This window comes from Neophocaena asiaeorientalis, unplaced genomic scaffold, assembly GCF_003031525.2.
Source record: "Neophocaena asiaeorientalis asiaeorientalis breed wild unplaced genomic scaffold, Neophocaena_asiaeorientalis_V1.1 scaffold59, whole genome shotgun sequence".
Lineage (NCBI taxonomy): Eukaryota > Metazoa > Chordata > Mammalia > Artiodactyla > Phocoenidae > Neophocaena > Neophocaena asiaeorientalis.
This window is the reverse complement of record NW_020174268.1, coordinates 12,385,383-12,409,612: the sequence shown is the minus strand read 5'-3', so window position 1 is coordinate 12,409,612 and position 24,230 is coordinate 12,385,383. Positions and strand designations below refer to the sequence as shown.

General features: G+C 42.6%; 1 protein-coding gene across 3 annotated transcripts in view; it reads right to left on the bottom strand.

The window, feature by feature from the left end:
- Window positions 1-24,230, bottom strand: part of DCLK1 (doublecortin like kinase 1) — a 325,749-nt gene that overhangs the window by 156,963 nt on the left and 144,556 nt on the right. The window lies entirely within an intron of this gene.

Here is a 24,230-nt window from a genome sequence, read left to right as displayed (position 1 = left end):
ACTTTTTTTTGTTCACAGTATGTATAATGCCAGCAGAAGGCACCGGAAACGCTGCTGATTTCTATCTATTTTCAATTTTCCTTGACTGCTTGGAGCAGACTGTAAAGCGGTCAACTGAAGGCACCATTCAGAGCTGTATGAAATAGACTTTCTTATTTATCTATTGCACTTTCCCTTGGACATTTAAGGACCAGAGACAAGCTTCCCTGTGTCTGATATGTGAGATATTTTTGGTCTGTGTTTCCTACGAGCCCCTCCCTTATCGTTGGTAGCTTCATCCACAGAGCACCTGTGGGGTTCTGTTCCTTGTCAGTTCCTGGAGCATGACCCTGACAAGTCAAAGATGCTGTAGGACTTCCAGAAATAAGTTGGGAGAACACTTTAGAGCCCCAAATGCAATGCTGTGCAAGCTTTAGATAGTTTTTCTTAAATAATCTCTCATTTCCAAATAATCGCTTGGCTGAGGTTTTAAGAATGATATTTCTCTAACAGTTTGATGGTAAGCATTAAGTATGAGTGAGGGACATTCATGGTTGTCAGTACTTATTCTGTCTGCAAAAGCTTTGAAAACACAGGTGACTGAAGGGGGACCTTGAAATCATCGAGGAAGATGGACCCAAGGTCTTAAGACTCATGTCAGAAGCTCTGTCTACTTGGGTTAAAAACAGGCTCTTTGAATTCAGAACCCACTCTCCGTTTCACTCCTCTCTGTCAGATTCCAACCACGACCTTGTTCATTTTTACCTTTATGACACAGCACTCCTCACCCCAGCTTTCTTTATCAGCGTGGGTATCATCCCAACCAACCCTACGTAGGCCGTTGTCATTTTACGTGCAGAAGTCCATACTGTGCCGACCGTATGTCCATTAGCATACAGCACACATGCATACAAAAGTGAGTAAGAATGGGAAACCGTGTCTTTTTCAGGCAAAATGTGAATTAACCCTAAAAAAGCAGTATTTCCTAAAGTTAGAATGATTAATAGCATTTGTGCCCCAAATGGTCCCATGGCCAAAGAGATTTGGGGAATATTTAACCAGTAGAAACAGGTTTCTTTACTTCTGGTCTTCTCAAAACCCTTAGTGTGCTAATGTACACTGCAACTCCAAAGAGGAGATGATAGAAGGATATAGTGTTTCCCAGACTTATGTGATTCTGGAACTCTTCTCACCCGCGTTGGTATGGACTCCTTTCTGACAGGGTCCCTTTGGTACCGTGCTGACAGCCATAAGTGAAAAGAACACACAAAGGAAATAAGAGTCACTTACCCTACTCCTGAGCAGCCATATTTCTCTAGCTGATAAATATTTATTGGCTAATTTTTAAATCATTCAAACATTTATGCTGGGCCTACTCTGTGCCAGGCTTTGCGCCAAACTTTATGATGACAAAGCTCTGATGGATGAAAAGTACTGTTTTCCAAAAGAAACTGTCCTTTCTTTCCTCACAGTCCCATCATTTGCATTTTAGAGCATCAGATGGCCAACGAGAAGACATTTATCTACTGGTGCCTATTTTATGCCACTGCTAAGCAGACAAATAACTATCAAAACTATAGTGTATTATAAACAGGTTGCCAGCCAACTCCCATCCATCATAATCCCATGGCCAGCCTCCCAGAAGACTCAGAGAACGGAACAGACAATGATGCAGCCTGGACAGTTTAGGTATAATTCTGTTGGCAAGTGGGAACTGAAAAAGGATGAACTTTTGATGTTGTTTCCAACTCCAGGATTCCAAGAACGTAAAAGGAACGCAGTGATGATTAAGGAAAACTGTCATCGCTCGGCACAAAAAAAGGGAAAAGTCCTTTCAATGCCAAGCAACATGTATTCATTTACGTCTCAATTTTCAGTGACTAAAATCAAGAATTTGTTCAACTGTCAGAAACTGTGATGTTTTCTGTGCTTTCTGCTCTGGCACCATTTAGCCATTTCCCTGCTCACAACCTCCCACCAGAGAGGTTTGGGGAATATTTAACCAGTAGAAACAGGTTTCTTTACTTCTGGTCTTCTCAAAACCCAGAGAAGGTGGGTACAGTCAGTAGATCAAATTCAAATTTATAAAACTGCTCCCTGTTAGAAGCCTTGGTAAAACAGTTGATAGCAGAGGCTTAAACATAAGGTTACAATAAATATGGATTCAGGATAATCTATGCCCTTCAGTTATCCGTGCTCTCACTCTTTATCACTGATATTGAGGTAGCTGTACATGTATTCCATCTAACAATAAAGAATAACAGAAGAAGATTTATAACCCTTTTCTCTAGGCCAATATACTTTGAGAACTTTCCTTTAGGCATTACTGTACATTCTGATATCAAAAGATTAGAAAAGATAGAGAAATGTAAAACCAGTGTTGTACACAATGATCTGATTTTATATGTTTACACATTGTTATTCCTTTTTAAGTTTGAGGTTCTCAAAAGTCAGAGTGGTAACCAGCTTTGAGAAATAAGTTCCACTTATGGATTAAAAAAAAAAAACATGCTCCTTGCTACAACAAGATAGTGAGAGTTGACCTATTCTTTCATGAACTCTCTGGTTGGTAGGTATCAGATGTTGGACTCATCCATCAATATTAGATCCAGGGAAGATGCAAAGGCAGAGATAAGAAGTTTGAGAAAAGAAAGTCCAACCTGTTCCTGTTTAACCATCATTCTCTTGCCCCCAGAAGAGTTGGTATTGTCAGCATACACCCACCTCCACTGTCTCCATGGCCACAGATGCTGCCTCTGTATCGTCTCCCAAGCCCAGGCCTTTCCTGCCCCTCCTCTTCACCATCACCACATCAGTCCAGAGCTTAGCCTCTCACCTGTGGACCTTAGCATTTCCCTCTCATGGTTTTTCTCATTCCCATCTCCTTTCTCTCCCACAGGTCCTATTTAATCCTCTTAATCTCCTTCTCCTCAGAAAACTTTTACCATCTCCCTCCATGGCTCAGAAAAGCATCAATGGCTTATCATCAAATTAAAGTTCATCTTTGAGTTTGGTGTTCCAGACTCCTCAAAATCTGGTTCCAACCTGTCTTATGGATGGGTGGATGGATGGATGGGTGGATGGATGGATGGATGGATGAGAGATAAATCTAAGTACTATGCTCCAACCTGAAACATGTTCCAGTTTATCTGCTTTACTGATTCTCCTCGGAAAAGGGCTTTTTCTTTCCCATGCGTGTGTGGCTTTGGTATGATTTTTTTTTCCCCATTAGGTATCCCCTCCTACTAACTCTTTGCCTATTCAAATCCCTCCTATAAGTCAAAGCTCAGTTGAAGATCCAAGCCTTACCTTCTCTACCCACTCCAATCCAAAGTGCCTTGCCCCTGCTCTGAACACCTACTCTTCACTCAATAAATGTTCATTGGGCACCTATTATTTGCCAGCCACCCTGCTAGGCCTTGAGAACACGACTGCCCTCATCCTTCCCCTATTCATTTCCAGCACATATGTGCACAGACTGACACTCCTAACACATGGCGGTGAATTAGTAATTCAGCAGAGAGTAATCTGCAATACCTTCCAGTGGTTTTTCATGGGCCTGGAGGCAGGCGGCTGGGGTGCAGCTCGTGCTCTGCCATTACAACTGACTTGAGCAAATCAGGAAACCCTGCTTCTAAAGACCCTAAACTTTGGCCAGAGGCAGTGCCTCCCTGAGTGCGATTCTGCGTCACAATGGGAACATCTGCTCTGGCACCATTTCCCAAGAGCACAGCCCTGTCGTCAAAGCCCGGGTTCTGCATTCACCCAGCTCTGCCCCATAGATGCTATTCTCTTTGTGCCTCCGTTTGTCATATCGGTGGTTTTAAGAATTCGACTGTGAATCTGAAGAGAATAAATCCTCAATAAATTTTAGCTATTTTTATTAGCCCAAATATAGTTTTCCTTCCAAATAAGTATAAATCAAATGTACACCTAATATAAACAAATAAAACATTTTTAAAAAAATGTTAGTATGTAACTCCTGGGCACAACAAACAGCCTTCTTCTCTAAGTAGATTCGGGTCAAATGTAGCATATGGGTGCCCCTTCTCACTTTGAGAATAGGGGTTCTATGGATATAATTATCTTGGTGCAAAGCACACTTTGAATTAGTATCAGGGAATTGGTGCAAAGCTGGTAGAAGTTGCTGACAAGAAGTTGGGTTCATGCCTCTGATTTCCATCAAGTTTCCACTGATGAAGAACCTAGGGGTAAGACAGGAATAAAGAGACAGACCTACTAGAGAATGGACTTGAGGATATGGGGAGGGGGAAGGGTAAACTGTGACAAAGTGAGAGAGTGGCATGGACATATATACACTACCAAACATAGGGTGGATAGCTAGTGGAAAGCAGCCACATAGCACAGGGAGATCAGCTCGGTGCTTTGTGACCGCCTAGAGGGTTGGGAGAGGGAGGGTGGGAGGGAGGGAGATGCAAGAGGGAAGAGATATGGGAACATATGTATATGTATAACTGATTCGCTCTGTTATAAAGCAGAAACTAACACACCATTGTAAAGCAATGATACTCCAATAAAGACGTAAAAAAAAAGTTTCCACTGAAATGATGCTGTGACAGTCACCTGCAAATATGTTTACCTGCTTTCACATGTATATATAATTCTATGAACCATTATCTTAATCAGGGCCTATCGGGGTCTGTCACCAACTTTTAGTTTTGTGGGAACTGGAGATTTGTATTCCTCTGCGAAAAGTGTCCTTTGTTGAAATGTTCCTACACTAGAAAAGAAATTACAGATGTATTGTATACAATTCATAAAAGAGGTAGTTTATGGCACACAAGGCTTAATATTCCATCAATTAATTTGCAGTTCTTACCTAACACTTTGGTTACTATGTGAAAATCTAATCCCAAATATAAACACCACTGTATCTGAAAAAACACGGACAATTATAATTGCCAGATGAGCTGGAAAAAGCCTTTGAATGAGGATCAGGATACATAGGTTCTGAGCACAGATTTGCCATAGTCTTTGTATACACTTGGACCGGTTACTTAAATTCTCTTACTTATCAGTTTCTGTAATGGTTCTGTTTTACCACGGTAATTATGTGATGAAGATATAAAGAAAAGATGAAAATTCTCTTCTGGGTGTGATATAGCAACAAGAATATTTCTATATATATTACTATACTTAACCTTCAATATACATTATTACATTTAAGCTCCTCTGCTATGAAGGAGACAGACTATTAAACAATAGTTAGATGCTACTATTTTCCCTATTTTAAGATTTAAAAAAACTTAGCCAGATTAAACAGAAGATCAATAGGAATTTGAAACCAGGTCAGTTAGAATTCAAATGCAGGCTCTTAACTACCAAGTTTCAGGAAAACAAGTCTATTCAAATTCATAGAAACATGTACCCTTCCAATTTTGTATTATAAATTTCAGTTGATAAAACCATTTAGTTATCCCATATATTGTACATTAATAGCTTATAATAAAAAGTATTAAAGCAAGTTTGAATTATTTCTTTGACTCAAGGAAAACATTATTCAGTTTTCTGACATTCTTTATGTGAAATCTGAATTCATCTCTTTCCCATTAACTTGTCTTTATGCACTCTCGTCCCAGGGGACCAAGCTGCTTACATGGAGGGGGAAAAAAAAAAAAATCACAGCAGACAAATATGGACTTCCTCTGCTCTGAGCTTCCGGTCTGAGTCGCTCTACAAGGGCAGAGATTCAAACAAAGGCAATAAAAGCATCTGCTATTTACACGTTTCCAAAGCAGGACTGTGGAATCCATTCCCCCTTACTGGAATGAGATCTCCATGGTGACGCTGACATCAGGGAACAGGGCGAGATTCTCAGCAGCGCCTGTATGATGAAATTTTCTTTACAAGAGTGACCTCTACCAACGAAGTTAGGGATATCTCTGCAGCCATGGCCTCATATGTTTGAAGCCACACCAGCCAACTGTGTCTTTATCAGGTGTCTCCCGGTATGTTAGAGACGCTAAAAATATTTCACTGTCACCTATTTAATGTATTTTAAGTGAAATTACAAACCACCACAAAAAATAAAAGCCAAGAAATTCAGTCCATTTATTGGAATCACTGAGTATCCCTATCCTTTCTGTTTCAATTTTCTTTTTTAAAAAAAGGATATAATACTAATTATAATAATTTCTCATTCTTCTTGATACCAGTTAAAGAGGGGAGCTTTAAAGGTTCTGTTGTCTACATTTTGATGAGATAATCTTTACCGAAAAGGAATACTTAGACTTTTGAAAAAAAGTCCAGTCACCTGTGTATCTAAGGCACCAGAATCAACAATCTCCTTTCTACACAACTCGTAATATGACCATTATAATTAGCTCTCAGTTAAAACTTGACACACATAGGCCCCCTCCTCCTGTCAAAACTTAATTTTGAGAAGATTTCTCTTCCAATTTCATTCCATACTTGGCTTCATTTCTTAACTCTTAGCACTGAGCATTGTTATGACCCATGAGATTATAAGTCAACCATTGTGAATTTTCCTGTTCTATAATCATGTAATTCCATACATTTCTGGTTCTAAAATATGTCTACAATTAGCTTATAGCCAAATATTAGGAATACGTTATATTATTGTCACAAAAATACATTCTCCATTGTTCCTTTATCACTTTTTCATTTCTTTGATGACAAACTTATACAAACGGTATTTTATTTTACAATTGCTCTTCTAGCTATAAATTCTAGTGGGAAGCTGCTGCATAGCACAGGGAGGTCAGCTCGGTGCTTTGTGACCACCTAGAGGGGTGGGATAGGGAGGGTGGGAGGGAGCCTCAAGAGGGAGGGGATATGGGGATATATGTATACGTATAGCTGATTCACTTTGTTATACAGCAGAAACGAATACAACGTTGTAAAGCAAGTATGCTCCAGTAAAGATGAAAAACAAAGAAATTTCTAATAAGGAAAAATATTTTCAAGAAACTATGGTTCTTCCCCAGAAAAAGATATAACCAGTAAGAAAAGCAATACATTATTCTAATAATAGTAAAATAATAGTAACAGAGAGAAGAAAAGAAAGACCCTCAAACTGCTTTTGACAAGTTTGAAGCTCTAGGATCCTCTTTTCCAGAAGTGGGTAATATTGCTGGAATTCAGAATTGGCTTGGAGCTAACGCTGGAAGAGCACGCTGCTGCTTAAAAGAAATGGAAAAAAGAAATGTTCTCTTTTGAAATGCAAGCAATTTAATTTGCTGGGTCAACCAGAAAAAAAGAATTCCAATAATTATGGAATGGAAAGCACATCTATTCCTTAAGTGTGTTCTCAGCCGCTGGCTCACATGGACATCACCTAGGGAAGACCGCCATGGAGCATCCTCTCTCATGGAGCTATGCGCTCTTCATACAGGGTCACCATCCTTCATGGGACAGCAACCTATTCTAAATGATGGATCTTTCATTACTTATCCTATTTTTTAAATACTAACATCCTCTTCTTCTTCTTCTTCTTCTTTTTTTTTTTTAGGAGTAAAGTGACCCTCTAGTACCAAATACTGATAGGGGGCATTGACTCTGCCACCTAATAGGTATGTGACCTTGGGCAGCTATTAAACGTCCTCAGCCTCAGCTTCTGCATCTGTAAAATGGGGCTTATTGTGCAGAGTTCCTTGAGAATTCAATGAATGAAGGTAGTTTAAGCCCTCAGTAACTACTGGCCCACAGGGAAGGCACAGGGGGACGGGCAGCTGCTACTATTCGTGCTGGCACTGGCCAGGCACGGTAGGTCTCTGGGCCAGGCATCATGATGAGGAATCTGGGGCTACCATTTGAGAATGGAATACTAAAACCTTTGAACATCTGGGAAAGAGGAGTGTGGAGAACAGAGCTGACCTCAGAGGCCTCCAATTCTGCCCTCTTGACAAGTTAATGTAACCTCAATCCCACTGCTGTGTTTGCTTTCTCCTGAGACTTCCCTCCTGTTGGCTACCACATCCTTAAAATAGCTTATTCTAAGGGCTTCCCTGGTGGCACAGTGGTTAAGAATCCGCCTACCAATGCAGGGGACAGGGGCTGGAGCCCTAGTCTGGGAAGATCCCACATGCCGTGGAGCAACTAAGCCTGTGCACCACAACTACTGAGCCTGCGAGCCACAACTACTGAGCCTGTGCTCTACAGCCCTCGAGCCACAACTACTGAGCCCGCATGCCACAACTACCGAAGCCTGTGAGCCTAGAGCCCATGCTCCGCAACAAGAGAAGCCACCGCAATGAGAAGTTCACGCACCACAATGAAAAGTAGCCCCTGCTTGCCACAACTAGAGAAAGCCCGCGCATAGCAACAAAGACCCAACACAGCCATAAATAAATAAATAAATAAAATCTATTAAAAAGAAGTAGCTTAATCTACCTGCCACTCTTCACTTAAGGAGTTAAACCATAGTGCAAGAACGTGGAAACTGTCACACAGTCATCTCTTTAAAGAGGGCACAAATAATCTCTGATCTGAGCTCAGAAGCAAATGCATACCACTTACCTCAAGATGGATGCTACGGTCTGAATGTGTCCACCCAAATCTATATGCTGAAATCCTAGCTCCCAGTGTGATGGTATGGGAAAGTAGGGCCTCTGGGAGGTGATTAGGTCATGGGATTAGGGTCCTTATAAAAGAAGCCTGAGGGGGTTCCTTTGTCCCTTCTGCCAGGTGAGTTTACAGCAAAAAGACAGCCATCTAGGAAGCAGGCTCTTACCAGACACTCAATCTTGGATTTCTCAGCCTCTAGGCCTGTGAGAAATAAATTTCTGTTGTTTATGACCCACCCAGACTACAGTACTATTTTGTTTTTATTTTTATTTATTTATTTATATACTTATTTTATTTATTTGTCTGTGTTGGGTCTTCGTTGCTGCGCGTGGGCTTTCTCTAGTTGTGGCGAGCGGGGGCTACTCTTGGTTGCGGTCGCTTCTCTCGTCATGGAGCACGGGCTCTAGGTGCTCAGGCTTGAATAGCTGTGGCTCACGGACTCCATAGTGCACGGGCTTAAGCTGCTCCGCGGTATGTGGGATCTGCTCGAACCCATGTCCCCTGCATTGGCAGGCGGATTCTTAACCACTGCCACCACCAGGGAAGTCCTACAGTATTGTGTTACAGCAGACCTAACGGACTAAGGCAAGGGACGTTCAAGCTGAGGCCTGCCACGCGCCCAACAACAGGGTTATTTAACAAGCCTGATTCAAGTCATTCTTTTCAGGGCTAGGAAAAGAGTTAAACTTACATGCTGTTGCTGAGAGGATCTTCTAAAAGATCCATGTAAGTAGGTAGTAGAGATTGTGACTCAGTTTCTAATTAGGCAGAAACATTATACTATGATCACTGGAAAAAGAAGACATAAACTATTATGAGACACATGAAGCCAACGAATACAGAGCTTTTCAGAGCAGATGAGGAAAAACAATCCCCAAGGGGAAAATGTGGCACGGAGAGTTAATACTAAGCTGTCTGCTTAACATTTGAACAGAGGTGCTGGGCATAATGGTAGCTTCAAACAAGTCCGAGAAATACTTCAAGCTCTCACTGCCAATGCCGAGAGGTGCTCTGGCTGCCCTCGGCGAAAGTCGCAACACAGGTCCAGCCTGGGCTTGGCAGAGAACACAGATGAGGGAGGCGGACCAGGCAAACTTCAGTGGTGACTGTAGCAAAAAGGATAATAAATGCCACGTCTAAAGCCAGCAGCACCAAGCACTGTGTCACCCTGCAGTACTTTATGACTTCATATTTAAATAAGAATTGTTGTCAAATTTAATATCCCCCAACTTTAAAATTTTATATATATATATATATATCTGCAGCACCACATAAACAAATCCATACAAAAGGTTCTTCTGGGCTGCATTCAGTCCACGCAACCTTTGATCTAGAAACAACCATATAAAGCTCCTTGAAAATAATTACACCGTCCAAAAAGATTTACGAAAGTGTGTTCTTTCATGCGTGTTTATTCCATTTGCTTGCGTTTGTGGTGGAGCAGGGTCACCGTTTGTCAATGTCAAGAGGAAGGACAAAAAAGTGATGCTCTGAGATGCTTCCACTAAATGTTCGTAAGCCTGGGAACCCTGAACAGGATAGGTGTGGGGCAAATTAAACTTAGGACACTGCAAAGCTGGCTTAAGGCGCTCTGCGACGGGGTTCCTGGAGTGCAGGTGAATTAGGAAGCATGGATCACAAAGGTTGGACTTCAAACCCAGAGGGCCAAACACAGCCCACAAAACCTGTGCAAGGCAGCACTCTCAGATATGGTTTCTCTGATCAGGAGTTAAAGATGTACTTAAAGCATTTAGCTCTCTTGCAATTTTATTGACTCTTATCTCTATGTGCACATGACCAGTGAATCAGTGCATGACTTATTTCCCTCTTGATGTTTCAGGAGCCCAAGACCAGTGCAAAGGCCTATGATGTGCCAGGTCCCAAAGAGAGACTTAACTAACATTACGTTGATTCCTCACAAGTACCCTTTGGTAAAACCTGATTTTTTAAAAAGGTTTACAAGAAAATCACAACCCAAAGAATCGGTATATTTGAGGGATAAAAATATAGAGACAAGCACTCTGCTTTTTATGCTCTTGTGCACTGGCTTGTCACCTGAGGCTACAGGCAAAAAATGATATTCCCAAACCCATGGAAGCATGCTTCTTCCAGGAAAATTTGCAAATTGCTTGACATTAAAGTATGGAGTTGGTTGTTTTCAATCTTTCTATTTCTATTTCTCATCTACTTGTCTGACTTTACAGCTTGACATTAAAAGGGATTTTTTTTTAATAAAGCAGAAGCTAACACACCACTCTAAAGCAATTATACTCTAATAAAGATGTCCAAAAAAGGGGATTTTTTAATACAATTCAAATTAGTCTTCTCAAGTAAATGATGTTTTTCAAATGATGACATTCCCATAAATCTGAGATCTCCAAAATGACTGCTACCACCATCACCACTGCCCCATGACTATCAACACCACGGCCACCATCACCACTGGTACCACCATCATCACCATCAACACCACCACAATGGGAGCGCTCCTAAAACACTGGATTTTTTAAATGAGCTGAGGATGCAGCCTTTTATCTCCTGTGTGTTATATGTAATATACTGGTCAGTGCTCTGGCTGGCGGATGCTTAACCACTTCTAGTTGACAGTAGTATTCAGTCCAAATGCAACCGAAAATTACTTTCTAAAATTATTATATGAAAAAATTACTTTTATTGTACCCCAACTCAAATGCTTGCAGCTAAGACAAACATTTATATAGCATCAAAAATATTACTGGAGAAAAAAATACTTATTCTTCCAAAAATGTATTTGAGAATAGGTTTTTAAAATTGCTAATGAAAACATTCCCTAGAATTGTTTGCAGTTGTTTGAATGATAATACTGTTTTGCATAATTGTATTGAGATCTAAGCAAAACTGACAAAAGGCTGAAAGACATGGCAATAGTACGATAAAAAATTTTATGAAGTCTAAAATGAAGGATTGGTTTCAAAACATTGTGGGTTTTTTTGTTTGTTTTTTTTTTTTGCAGTACGCGGGCCTCTCACTGTTGTGGTCCCTCCCATTGCGGAGCACAGGCTCCGGACGCGCAGGCTCAGTGGCCATGGCTCACAGGCCCAGCTGCTCCGCGGCATGTGGGATCTTCCCGGACTGGGGCACGAACCCGTGTCCCCTGCATCAGCAGGCAGACTCTCAACCACTGCGCCACCAGGGAAGCCCCAAAACATTGTTTTTATAAATAAATGCTGATATGGGTATACAACGATGAACATATACTTGCAGATGTTCCTTATTCAATGGTCTCTAAAAAAATTATATATGGTGACCAAAACACTCTAGGCCAATATTTCTTCTTTGTCTTCATCCTATAGTATGTATATTAGAGTTTCTACAATCCTTTTTATCTACATACAGAGTTCGGTAAGTAACATGGGGCTGGTTGCCACTTCCCCACAATGCATGAGCCGTAGGTGTAAAGCATCACGACTTCAAATGCTTACAGAGGCCTGGAGGGTAACACAAACAGTGAAGTGGGCCAAGCATCATAAAACCCAGAGCAAATGGGGTGGAAAATGGCAGTTAACACAGGCAGACAACAGGAAATTGGTGGGGCTGTAATAAACCGAAACCCTCCCCTCACCTAAAAGGGTCACCTCCTCAACACCTGTCCTGCAGGAAGGTTAGCCCGGTGTTGCTAGATTCATTGATTTCCTAAGAGAAAGTGAAATCAGGTTTTTATTTGAAAGTCCCCGATTCTTAAAAGTTGGCAATGCATTTTTTTTAATAAAAAAACATTGTGCATTCCAAATAAAACACACCAGTATCCTGAATTCAACCCATCAACCCGAGAGTTTCCAATCTCTCGGGGAGAATTCCATACTAAGTGGTCATTAGCCATGGTTCATGTGCATAAGGCCGGTCCTCGTGGCTGCACCTAAGGTCCCAGGGAGGCCCTCAGGCCTCCTGATACACTCCAACTCTAGCAATCTCCAAAGGCAGTCAAGGTAGCCTGCAGTCCAGACCCACCAGTTCTGGAAATGGGAGCCCATGGACAATCAATACAGTTGATGCTGTATGTGTCTGTGTGTGTGGGCGTGAGTGTCCTCGTGTGCTCACTCTGGTGCGCTGGGAAAAGGGTGGATTTCTCAACTGAGATTATTTTTTGACTCCTTCTTCTCTTGCCCATCCCTGACCATGACTCTCTTTTCTCCCTTCCTGGGAGAAAAGAGGGGAGAAACAGATGATATGGAGAATCTATAACAGGAAATTTCAGACCAAATATTACCAGCTCAGTAGAGATGGAACAAAATTAAACCCCTTCGATAAAGGCCAGAAGCATATTCTGCCTCTCTTTCCCGCCCCTCAAGTCATTCCCTGGTTATAAGGGCTAATCATGGTTTGAAAGGCTGCCAGTTTCACCTTCCAAGGGAAAGGTCTCTCTTAAAAATAAAAATCAATCATACACAGTATTTTTTTTTGGTCACATCTGCTCTGCCCAAATGTGAAAATCACCAGGGCCATTAAAAACTATTATAAATGTTAGCTCTAGTTGGAAGGAAACAGTGTAAATAAAACCCAGCCATCTGGGGAAATAGATTTGGGGCCTAAGACATCAAAGTGAGAGGATAAAAATCAAAGCTTTTCATAAATCATTTCTAATGGTTGATTTTTATTTATTAGGTATTTCACTAGTGAGAAGTAAGCTGACATGATTCTTCTTTCTTTCAGAAACTAGTCTTACGGTATCGATGGCCTTCTGTCGTGATTAGCTCTGAACGTCCCTAATGGCACATAAAGGGTCAGTGCATTTATCTAGGGAACATCTAGCAAGGACCGGGAGATACTCTCAATGTTTGGATGAGGACACGTTTATGTTTCCACATGTTTACGGTCTAATTTTGATTTCATGAAACACCAATACAGGACAGCATACAACAGTAGCTTTGGATGGCTATGGTAGCTTTGAAAAGCTTCGAAGACAGCTGTGGAGTCTGAGGACATCTGATTTAAAACTCAACTGCATTCATTACTAGCTGGGTGACCTGGGCCGATTACTCAACATTTAGAAATCTCCTTTTCTTCATAGAATGAAAATACTATTGCATCCACCTCCCAAGATGGTAGAAAGAATTTGATAAGATAATGTATGGACATGTGTCAGGCACAGAACAAGTGTTTAGCAAAAGGCAAATAATTGTATGCAGCCCTGGTAAAGCATAAACTTCTAGGATTACTCTCAGAAAAGCCAACAATCATGGCATAGAAGTCAAAATAAATCAGCAGTTTCCAGTTTCTCTTTCCCTTGTACTGTTTTCATACTGAAAATTATTCCATCTAATGGCTGTCAGGCTTTAGGCAACTGTAAGGCATTAGAACTGCAATCAACACTAACCAAAGTACATGAAAATAACATTTACTTTCCGTCTGTATATTATCCAGTTTTCTTTCCCATGTGAAGAATAGAGTGCAGTAACTATGTAAGCTATCTCCTTACAGCCCCTGAAAATCACATTCTTTTGAAATACCTGACAAGTAGACGAGTGAACACTCTCCCCATGCTGAAACATTTGTCCATGCCAATCATAACTTCCTTGATGTTAAAAGAAATGAAATGGAAGCATGAACTGCCACAACGAGCAGCCAATTAAAGCTTTAAAACCACAGAAGAGGCATAACCATTCACCGTAAATCTCAACACTGAGGTTCTCTCCTTGTCTGTCATTTAGACAACCTCAAGTTTCAATATTCAGTCTCTGCCTCTAACATTCAGTCTCATCAGATATCAGGCTAGAACTACCAGAAACAACAGCCATGCTTATAAAGTGTATTTAAATGAAACCATTACGACAATTCAATTTCTAAAGTAACTGAGCCACAAACTTCTTTGTGCGGTATTGGTAGTGTTACTCTTCAGTGTTCAAACACATGAACGGTTAACCAAATTTTTTAAACTCGAGAAGTGTCTTTGTATAAACATTTACAGTGACCAAAATAGTTTTTTTTTTGCAGTCTCTCGGTGAAGGGTGTGACTGTGGCTTCAACTTTGCCCCACAAAATTCATACACGGAAATACTAATTCCCAGAGTATGACCTTGTTTGGAAACAGGGTGACTGCAGATGCAGTCAGTTAAGATGAGGTCATGTTAGAGTAGAAGGGGCCCCTAACCCAGTACGATGGTTGGCCTTATAAGAAGGGGAAATGTGGACACAGACACACACACAGGAAGAACATCATGTGAAGATGAAGGGAAAGGTGAGGGTGATGCTTCTATAAGATAAGGAAGGCCAAAGATTGCCAGCAAACCACCAGAAGCTTAGGAGAGAGACAAGGAACAGATTCTCCTTCACAGACCCCAGAAAGAATGGACCCTGCTGACACCTTCAACTGAGACTTCTGGCCTCCAGCACTGTGAAGCAACACACTTCTGCTGTTTACACTCCCCAGTCATGATACTTTGTTACTGCAGCTCTGGCAAACCAGTACAGGTGTGTATCTTTCATGCATACAAAAATAGAGAATAACATACAAATACTCCACAAAACACCTGTAATCTCACTTTAAAAGTAGAGGAGGAAGGCTTGAAACATACCAGATTACTGTTAAACTTAAACCTGGAGGGTTTTTTTTTCGTAGCATCAGCTGTTAGTGGCTTCATTTTTCCATTAACTTTGAGTTCTAGAGGGTTTTATTTTTTATAAATTTATCTATTTATTTATTCATTTTTGGCTGTGTTGGGTCTTCATCATTGGGTCTTTGTTGCTTTCTCTAGTTCTGGCGAGCAGGGGCTACTCTTTGTTGCTGTGCGCAGGCTTCTCACTGCGGTGGCGGGCTCTAGGTGCGAAGGCTTCAGTAGTTGTGGCGCACAGGCTGTAGGGCATGTGGGCTTAAGTAGTTGTGGATTGTGGGCTCTAGAGCGCAGACTCAGTAGTTGTGGCATATGGGCTTAGTTGCTCCACGGCATGTGGGATCTTCTTGGACCAGGGCTCGAACCCGTGTCCCCTGCGTGGATTCTTAACCACTGCGCCACCAGGGAAGTCCCTCTAGAGGGTTTTAGACAGAAACTCCGAAGTCTAGGACATTCTGTTACAACACTATAGATGTTGTGCTAACCTGAAAGGGCAACACATGATTTTTACTCATTTCTCATTTATGCCAGTTACTGCCTATGCCACAATGACCAATTCTTGATTGTATGACAGTTGTTTGTACAAATCCTGGATTAGCCAGGCTCTCTTATTTTCTCCTTGTCCTTGCAGCTTTGTTTGTTATTACCTAGTTGTATTACATTATATATGCAGGATAGACTATTAAGAACAGGAAAGCCTTTCTGGGACACCTCCTTGACTTCTTAGATAGAAACCGGGAGAGATTAGTCAAGACAGTGCCTCCAGAACAAGTGGGTTCTGGACAGAACCCTGGCCATGATGAATCAGTGAAACTGGATTCTTCTAATCTTGACTGTAAATCGCTCTCAATGGGATCCTAACATCTCTGAGTGCCAGTTGCGTCTTCTCTAAAATGAGCAATTACACTAAATGAGCCGAGGCAGTGCCTCTTGTGGCTCTTTTGCTCCATGATTTACAACAAAGGAACACATGCAACAGACAAACTAAGGAGGCAAATGTTTCCTGCAAGCCTCCCAGGCCTGAGGTCCTAAAGTAAAAGGCACCTTTATCACCATAGCGAGGGGCTTCCATAGTCAGGAGAGTGGGGAACAGATGTAATTAATTCTACAAATTATTAGATGCTCTTACTGGATGTTTGGTAGAACAGGACACCATGTTTTTGCCATGTTTTGTCAATGTGGAGACTGAGATGGTCAAGAATTGATTTTATGCTGAGAGTTTAGAGGTCATTACTAAATTTTTGGCATGTGCTAGTCAATGATAACACTAAAACTTCAATGTTCTAGGTGTTTCTAGAACCATGAAATAGTTCAGTTATTACTGCAGTATTACAGCAAGTTGGGAAAAACCATTTATTTTAGACAGAAAAAGGTTTCTAGAACCAGAACATAGTAGTTAAATGTTTCCTGTTGTATTATAAAGTTCAACTTGGGGAAAACAATCTCTTTTGAGATTAAAAATACTTCTTAAAATGTAGTAAAATCCTCTTGTATTAAATGATAACAAGATAATTGGGAATAATCAGGAACTATTATGGCTCCTTTTCCATGCAGAACTTCTGGAAACAAATTAAATTTAGAAGATAAGAAGGTGTATAAAATTACAGAATTAAAGCCATTCAAAAGTAATGTGGCATGCGCGAAGCGGCTGGGCCCGTGAGCCATGGCTGCTGGGCCTGCGCGTCCGGAGCCTGTGCTCCGTTGGTGGGAGAGGCCGCAGCAGTGAGAGGCCCGCGTACCGAAAAAAAAAAAAAAAAAAAGTAATGTGGCATGAAGTGCCAGGTTTTGAGAATTTATAATATAGGGTTGTGAGAGGAAACCAAAAAAAAAAGAGAGAATTTTCACGAACAATGAAACTATAAGAATTCCAGGAGCAAACATTTTGTAGGGACTTCCCTGGTGGTGCAGTGGTTAAGAATCCGCCTGCCAATGCAGGGGACACAGGCTCAAGCCCTGGTCCAGGAAGATCCCACGTGCCACAGAGCAACTAAGCCCGTGTGCCACAACTACTGAGCCTGCGCTCTAGAGCCCATGAGCCACAACTACTGAGCCCACACACCTAGAGCCTGCGCTCCGCAACAAGAGAAGCCACAGCAATAAGAAGCCCATGCGCCGCAACGAAGAGTAGCCCCCGCTCGCTGCAACTAGAGAAAGCCCGTAAGCAGCAACAAAGACCCAACGCAGCCAAAAATAAAGAAAGAAATAAAATAAAAAGATGAGTAACCTCTATTAAGAAAACAACAACAACACATTTTGTAAGAGGAAATGAATGTGTAAACCGTACAAATGCATGACTTCAGAATTCATAGACAGTGCCAGGGTTTTAAAGTCCTCCATCATCCTCTCCTATTTGGCAGGCTCACTTTGCTCCCTAAATCTCTGCCTTCTTGAAGCCATTAAATGTAACCAGCCAAATTACACTAAGGCAGGTGGCCAGAAATACTTACTTTCATCTCTCACATTCAAATCTTCATGAGTAACTTGATAGAACATACTTTTAAATTTGCTTGCATCTGAGTTTTTCTACACATATGAAAACCTCAGCATCAAAATAAACATTCCCGGGGACTTCCCTGGTGGTCCAGTGGTTAAGACTCTGCCTTTCCAGTGCAAGAGGCACGGGTTCAGTCCCTGGTTGGGGAACTAAGATCCCACATGCTGCATGGGCGGGGCCAAATAAATAAATAATTAAGAATAAATTTTTAAAAAACAGCTGGATATTAAAAACATTGAAAAAATAATAATAAACATTCCTGGAAGCTCTGACTTCCGCGAGGTTCATAAACTGAGACTCAAATCTGGCCTTGCTGCCTGTTTTTGCACAGCCCGTGAGCTAAGAATGGCTTTGATATTTGAAAATGATTGAAGAAAAATCAGGAGAATAACATTCTGTGTCAGGTGAAACTGATACGAAATTCAAATTTCAGTGTCCACGAATACATTTTCATTGGAACACAGCCATGCTCACACGTTTTGGGGATTGTCTACGGTGTCTTTAGTGATACAGTGACAGAGGACAGTAGGGCCCACAATGCCTAAAATATTTTCTCTCTCTAACCCTTTTCAGAAAAAGCTTGCCGATCTCTGATTTAAGTCCTAACTTAAGTTGCTTTGACATGAGATCAGTAAGTTCCTTTACATCACGCAGTAGAAGACGCAGTTCCTAGGTCACCGGTGCTGTTTGTTAACCCTTCAAAACCTAGAGTCTCCTGAACACGGGACAGCTACTTCACAAATGTGTTCTTAACGATGCCAATAAGTTTTCAAAGTAAATACACACAACTGTCTCTCCACAAGCATCACAGGAAGATCCCTGTGCGTGCCAATAGCTCACTACTCTGTTCAGACCAATGGTCCAGACTAGGCAAGCACTGACCAACTGTGTCCATATGACCAGTCCATCCAAAGGCCCAGCGCCACCCATTCTGTGCTCTGACTCCAACTCAACTGAATTCACACCAGCGTCAGGAGCTTCTGTACTGTGTCCACAGAGCCCTCATTCCATGTGATACTGATATGCTCTTTTTTAGCCAAATTTTACTCATTTGGTTGTAAGTGATGTTTCCACATTTAAAAGTATTTACTTTTTAAAGGGATCTCACTTTGCCTTCCAATGCAGGGGGTGAAGGTTCGACCCCTGGTCGGGGAGCTAAGATCCCACGTGCCTCGTGGCCAAAAAACCCAAACATTAAAAAAAACCAGAAGCACTATTGTAACTAATTCAATAAAGACTTTAAAAATGGTCCACATCAAAAAAATATCTTAAAAAATAAAATAAAAAAGGGATCTCAGTTTACATACTGCTGTGCAAAGCACAGAAAGAGAAAAATTCTGCTCAGTAAAACCTAGAAACGTCCTACCATGAAGGAAAGTTCATTTGAAAGCAACTAAGGGCTGGTTAAGAAACCAACTGCTCTCTCTCTTTTTCCAAGACTGACTAGAAGCCACTGAGAATCAACCCACACTTAGTCCTCTGTTTCCACGGCCCATTCCACTGGCACGTGGTCGGGAAGAGCACTTGCTTTTTCTTTTTCTTTTCTTTTCTCTTTTCTTCTCTTCTCTTCCCTTCTCTTTTCTTTCCCTCCCTCCCTTCCTTCCTTTCTCTTTGTTTTTAAAACTGGGGTCTTCTGCACTGTGACTGATGTGGACAGGAAGGCCGCCTGCCATATCAGTAAATGTGGGGTGTTGGGGCCCTCAAGCCATCAGCCACTGCAGTCACCCTGACTGTGCACCTGGAAGGGATCCAGGATGGAGAAAAACAGGATCCTGGCCCTACGTAGCTAAGGTGCATATCAAAGGAATGATTGCAATGAGCCCAGACTCTTGCATCTGGTTCCCCCCTTAGCTCTTCAGAGCAGTGCCTCGGAGCTCTCTAAGCGGCTGTCTTCCAGGCTTAAGTTCTCAGAAAGTCCACAGAATAAAACGTAATTCTCAACTTTTAGGTTGTGCATTTTTTTTCAGTCGACACTGACCTTAGAAATATTCTTCAGGGCCATATAAAAATAAGAATGACCAAAAGATTAAAAAAAACAAGGACAATAAATCAATGAGATTTGAACCTCTCATTCCAAAGAGGGGGCCACAGGGCAAATTAATAGAGGTTTGAAATGGTATCATAGAAGTTAAGGAAAACTTTACTTTTGTCAATACATATGTGAGAAACAGAGCTCAAAGTAAGGGGACAGTTTAAAAATGAATGTAAGAACTTTCTGAAAATACAATTCATTACAAAACTGAAATTGGTTCATACTCACTAGGGTGGCTATTATTTAAAGAAACAACAACAGAAAATAACAAGTGTTGGTAAAGATGTAGGGAGGTTGGACGCCTTCTGCATCACTGGTGGAATATAAAATAGTGCAGTCATCGTGGGAAGCAGTTTGGTGGTTCCTCAAAAACTTAAACATAGAATTACCATATGATCCAGCAATTCCACTTCTGGGTATACACTCACAAGAAGTGAGAGTGAGGATTTGAAACGGTATTTGCACACCCATGTTCACAGCTGCATTATTCACAATAGCCAAAGGGTAGACTCGATCCAAGTGTCAAAGAATGGATGAACGAACGTGGTCAAGACATACAATGGAATATTATTCGGCCTTAAGGAAGGAAATTCTGACATGTGCTACAGCATGGATGAACCATGAAGACATTAAGCTAAGTGAAAGAAGCCAGTTACGAAAGAACAAATATTGCATGATTCCCGTTTTATGAGGTACCTAGAAGAGTCAAATTTTTAGACATGGAAAGTAGAATGGTGTTGCCAGGGGATCGGGGAGGGGGAAAAAGACAGCTATTGTTTAATGGGTACAGAGTTTCAGTTGGAAAAGACAAAAAAGTTCTGAAGTTGGATGCACAAGAACGCAAAAGTATTTAATGCCACTGAATGGTTAACTTAAAAATGGTTAAATGTTATTTATATTTTACAATTAAAAAAAACAAACCTAAAATTGGCCTCCAGGAAAGCACTGGTACACCCGTCAGACGAAACAGTGGTTGAGTCCAGCAGCAACAGATACATAAGGAAAAAGTTTCATTGATTCTCTTATGCATTGAGAGAAAAGAAAATTGGAAAATTACATTTGTTTAGATGGCGTATGTACTAGAGTGACCTACTTGCCCCGGTTTGCCCTGGAGAGCAGCAGGTTACAGGTCGAAGCACTGAAAGTCCCCTACCCCAGGAAACCCTCAAGTCCCAGGCAAACCTAGATGGTCAGTCACCAGCAAGTGAATTTTAAAAGAAACATAATTAATAAAATGCTTATAACAACTGTTGGGCTTTCCTCCCATGAAGGTCTTGAGAAAAGGAAGGGAAGGAAGCATCGCCAGGTAAGCATCAGTGGGATCAAGGGCACTGTGACGTCTCCTTTAATTCCCGCAACCTCTAATGCAGGTGTCAGCATCTGCTCATGAGAGAGAGAGACACTGAGAGCGGCTGCTGAGCCACACACTGATAAAGGGCAGAGCTGGGGCCCAGGCGAGAGTGGGGACGAGGCTGGGAAGAGATGAAGAGGGGGCAGGGGCGGGGAGAGAGAGTAATGACGGGGCAGGAGCGGAGGGGAGGGGGGAGAAGCGGGAAGAGAGACCCCCGGGGGAGGGGCAAGTGCAGAGAGAAAACATGGAGTGTGATCGTTGTGACTACTTCCCACACCAGTCCCGGGATGCCTACACCCCACCACAGCCAGGTTCTGAGGGACTTCTCTGTGGCTTAATCAGCCCCCTGTGGCTTGAGCTGGTGTGTGCAGGTTCCTGCTCGGGGCACCCCGAGATAACGGTGGTTCCCAGGCGTGCCGTGGTGACCTTCAGCAGAGCTGCAGCCCTGCTCACCTCGAATTTTCGTGCAGGCATCAGGGTCACCTCAAAGCCCCTTAGACTCCAGGTCTGTGAGTACATCACAAGCACCGATCCCGCTCTCGGGACAGGAAGTAGTCCTGGATGACCGGAGGGCAGAGGCCCACAGAATCTCCCACGTTTCCTGGAACTGGGAGGGGGGCTGGTTACAGAGCTTTTTGACCTTTGCGCCTGATACAGTATGTCCTTTGTAGGTTTCTGCCAACCTCTGAATGCCCCTTCCTCACCTCCAGGGCCTGTCCGCCCAGCACCCCTCCCACTGACAGCCTGGCCATGTGACGTCCCCAGGGCTCCCCTCGGGCATGGCTCAGTCAGGAAAGGAGGGAGGAAAGGTGACTGGGAGCATCCATCCTCAACGTGATGTTCCTGCCCCCCAGGGCCCTTAGGTGTTAGCACTTTGGGGAGAGGAAGGTTACTAAGCTAAGCACATATTTCACTGTGAAAGTTTCCCAGGCAACAAGGTGACGTGGGGAGCTCTGGCTGTCCTCCAGTCCACTCCAGACCAGCTCCCCAGCGCCATGAAACTGGACCGCTTCTTCCTGCCACAGATTCTCTAAAATGCATATCACGTTTTCTGGATCCCTGGACAACGTCCACTTCCTGTGCTCTGTGCTACCAAGTCACCTGAGGGGTGGGGCCCGGGAACAGGCGGGTCGACCAGGTGTGTCTGTGTTGGGGGCGTGTCTTAGGCATAAAGGATACCAACCACTGCTCTGAGGTCGGGACCTTGTTTTACACGCAGGTCACAGAAGAGACTCCAGAAGGGAAAGCCACTGGCCCTGGGGTGGGCTCGGGGTCTCCTTCTCAGCATGATGTATAAAGTGCAGGCCAGCCAGAAGCTGCTAGAATACTGGATGTAGGTTTTGGACCCACTTGGAGACAACTTCTTCATGCCTCCACACGCTCCCTCTCTCTGCACTCACTACTCACTATTTTCGCTCTCTCTCTCTCACCCCACCCCCCCATATATAAGTGTTCTGTGTTGTTTGTTTGTTTGTTTGTTTTTGGCTGCACTGCATGGCTTGTGGGATCTTAGTTCCCTGGTCCAGGGATCGAACCCGTGCACCCTACAGCGGAAGCACAGAGTCCTAACCACTGGACCGCCAGGGAATTCCCTAATTGTTTTGTTTCATTTTTAGCCATGCTGTATTCCAGTCCTGTCATCAGAGACACATACAACATAAAATTTAGTGTATACAATCTTGAATCTGTAATCTATACTTTTACTTCAAAATCATTAACATATATGAATAACTGTCTGAGTAGTTTTCTCAATTATGATCTCTAATAAACAGAACTAGAAGTCTATGTACCCACAAAGCATGTGTCTTGGAAACCACACACCCTCTGGTCCAGGCCTGGGGCTAAGTGGAAACTTGGTTTACACCTCTCCATGTTCTCATGAGAAACAGTTGTCTTACATGAAAAAATAAGTATGAAAAATAAAGAAAACAGATGCTAACACAGATTTGAATAATACAACTGGAACAAATACTAAACCACATGAAATGTAGCTGATAACAGAACATGTAAGATCTGGGCAATAAAACCCCAAGGTAAAAACTCAATAATGTAAAATCTTGACCTCAAAAGCAATTCCACAACAAGAGTCAAAGCTGAGCAGTGAGTCCAAAAAAAAAAAAAAAAAAAAAAAGGGTTGTTAAGGTTTTGTGTGTTTTTCAAAAAATACAGTTGTGGGGAATGAAACATTTTCTTTTTTTTTTTTTTTGCAGTACGTGGGCCTCTCACTGTTGTGGCCTCTCCCATTGCAGAGCACAGGCTCCGGACACACAGGCTCAGTGGCCAGGGCTCCCGGGCCCAGCCGCTCCACAGCATGTGGGAGCTTCCCGGACCGGGGCACGAACCCATGTCCCCTGCATCGGCAGGCGGACTCTCAACCACTGCGCCACCAGGGAAGCCTGAAACATTTTCATTTAAATCTCAAAATTGAAAGCATCCTTTCTTCTCAGCCATCAGGCAAGACATTTGATGAACACCTCTCACAGTTCCCATAGTGGTGCCCCTGCTGGTCTGGAAGGGGTCGGCTTCAAGGGCAAGAAGTGGAGACAAAGCTCGATGGAGCAGAAGCCCAGGAGTCCAGTGGGGGACCTGGGGCCCTGAGCCTGCTGGAAGAGTTCCTTCATCCACCACCTCCTCCAGCAGAATCTCCCTTTGCTTCCCTTTCCTGAGCCAGACGAGGATGCTGCTGATGGCAGTGACTAGTTTCTACAGTATTCCTGCAGTGCTTAGGGGTATTTTACTTCTCCTGCTTCTATAAGGATTACAGTTTTGGAACCCATAGTCAGCACATAATCTGATTGTCTGAAGTCATGAGTCCATTGGTGTGTGTAGTGGGTTGAATGGTGGCCCCCAAAAGATACGTCCAAAACCTAACCCCAGGTACTGTGAATGTGACACTATTTTTAAAAAGTTAAGGGTCTTAAGATCATCCTGGATTAACTGGGATTATCCACCCTAAATCCAGTGACAGGTGTCCTCATAGGAGACAGAAGAGGAAAAGAGAGGAGAAGGCCACATGAAGACAGAGGTAGAGATTGGAGTGAGATCTCGAGGCATCAGAAGCTGGAAGGGCAAGAAAAGTCTCTTCTAGAGCCTTTGGAGAACGTGTGGCTCTACCAACACCCTGATTTCAGACTTCTGGCCTCCTGAATCTGTAGAAGAATAAATTCATGTTGCTTTAAGCCAAGTTTGTGGCACTTTATTGCAGCAGCCCTAGGCAGCCAATACATCATGCTCACCAGA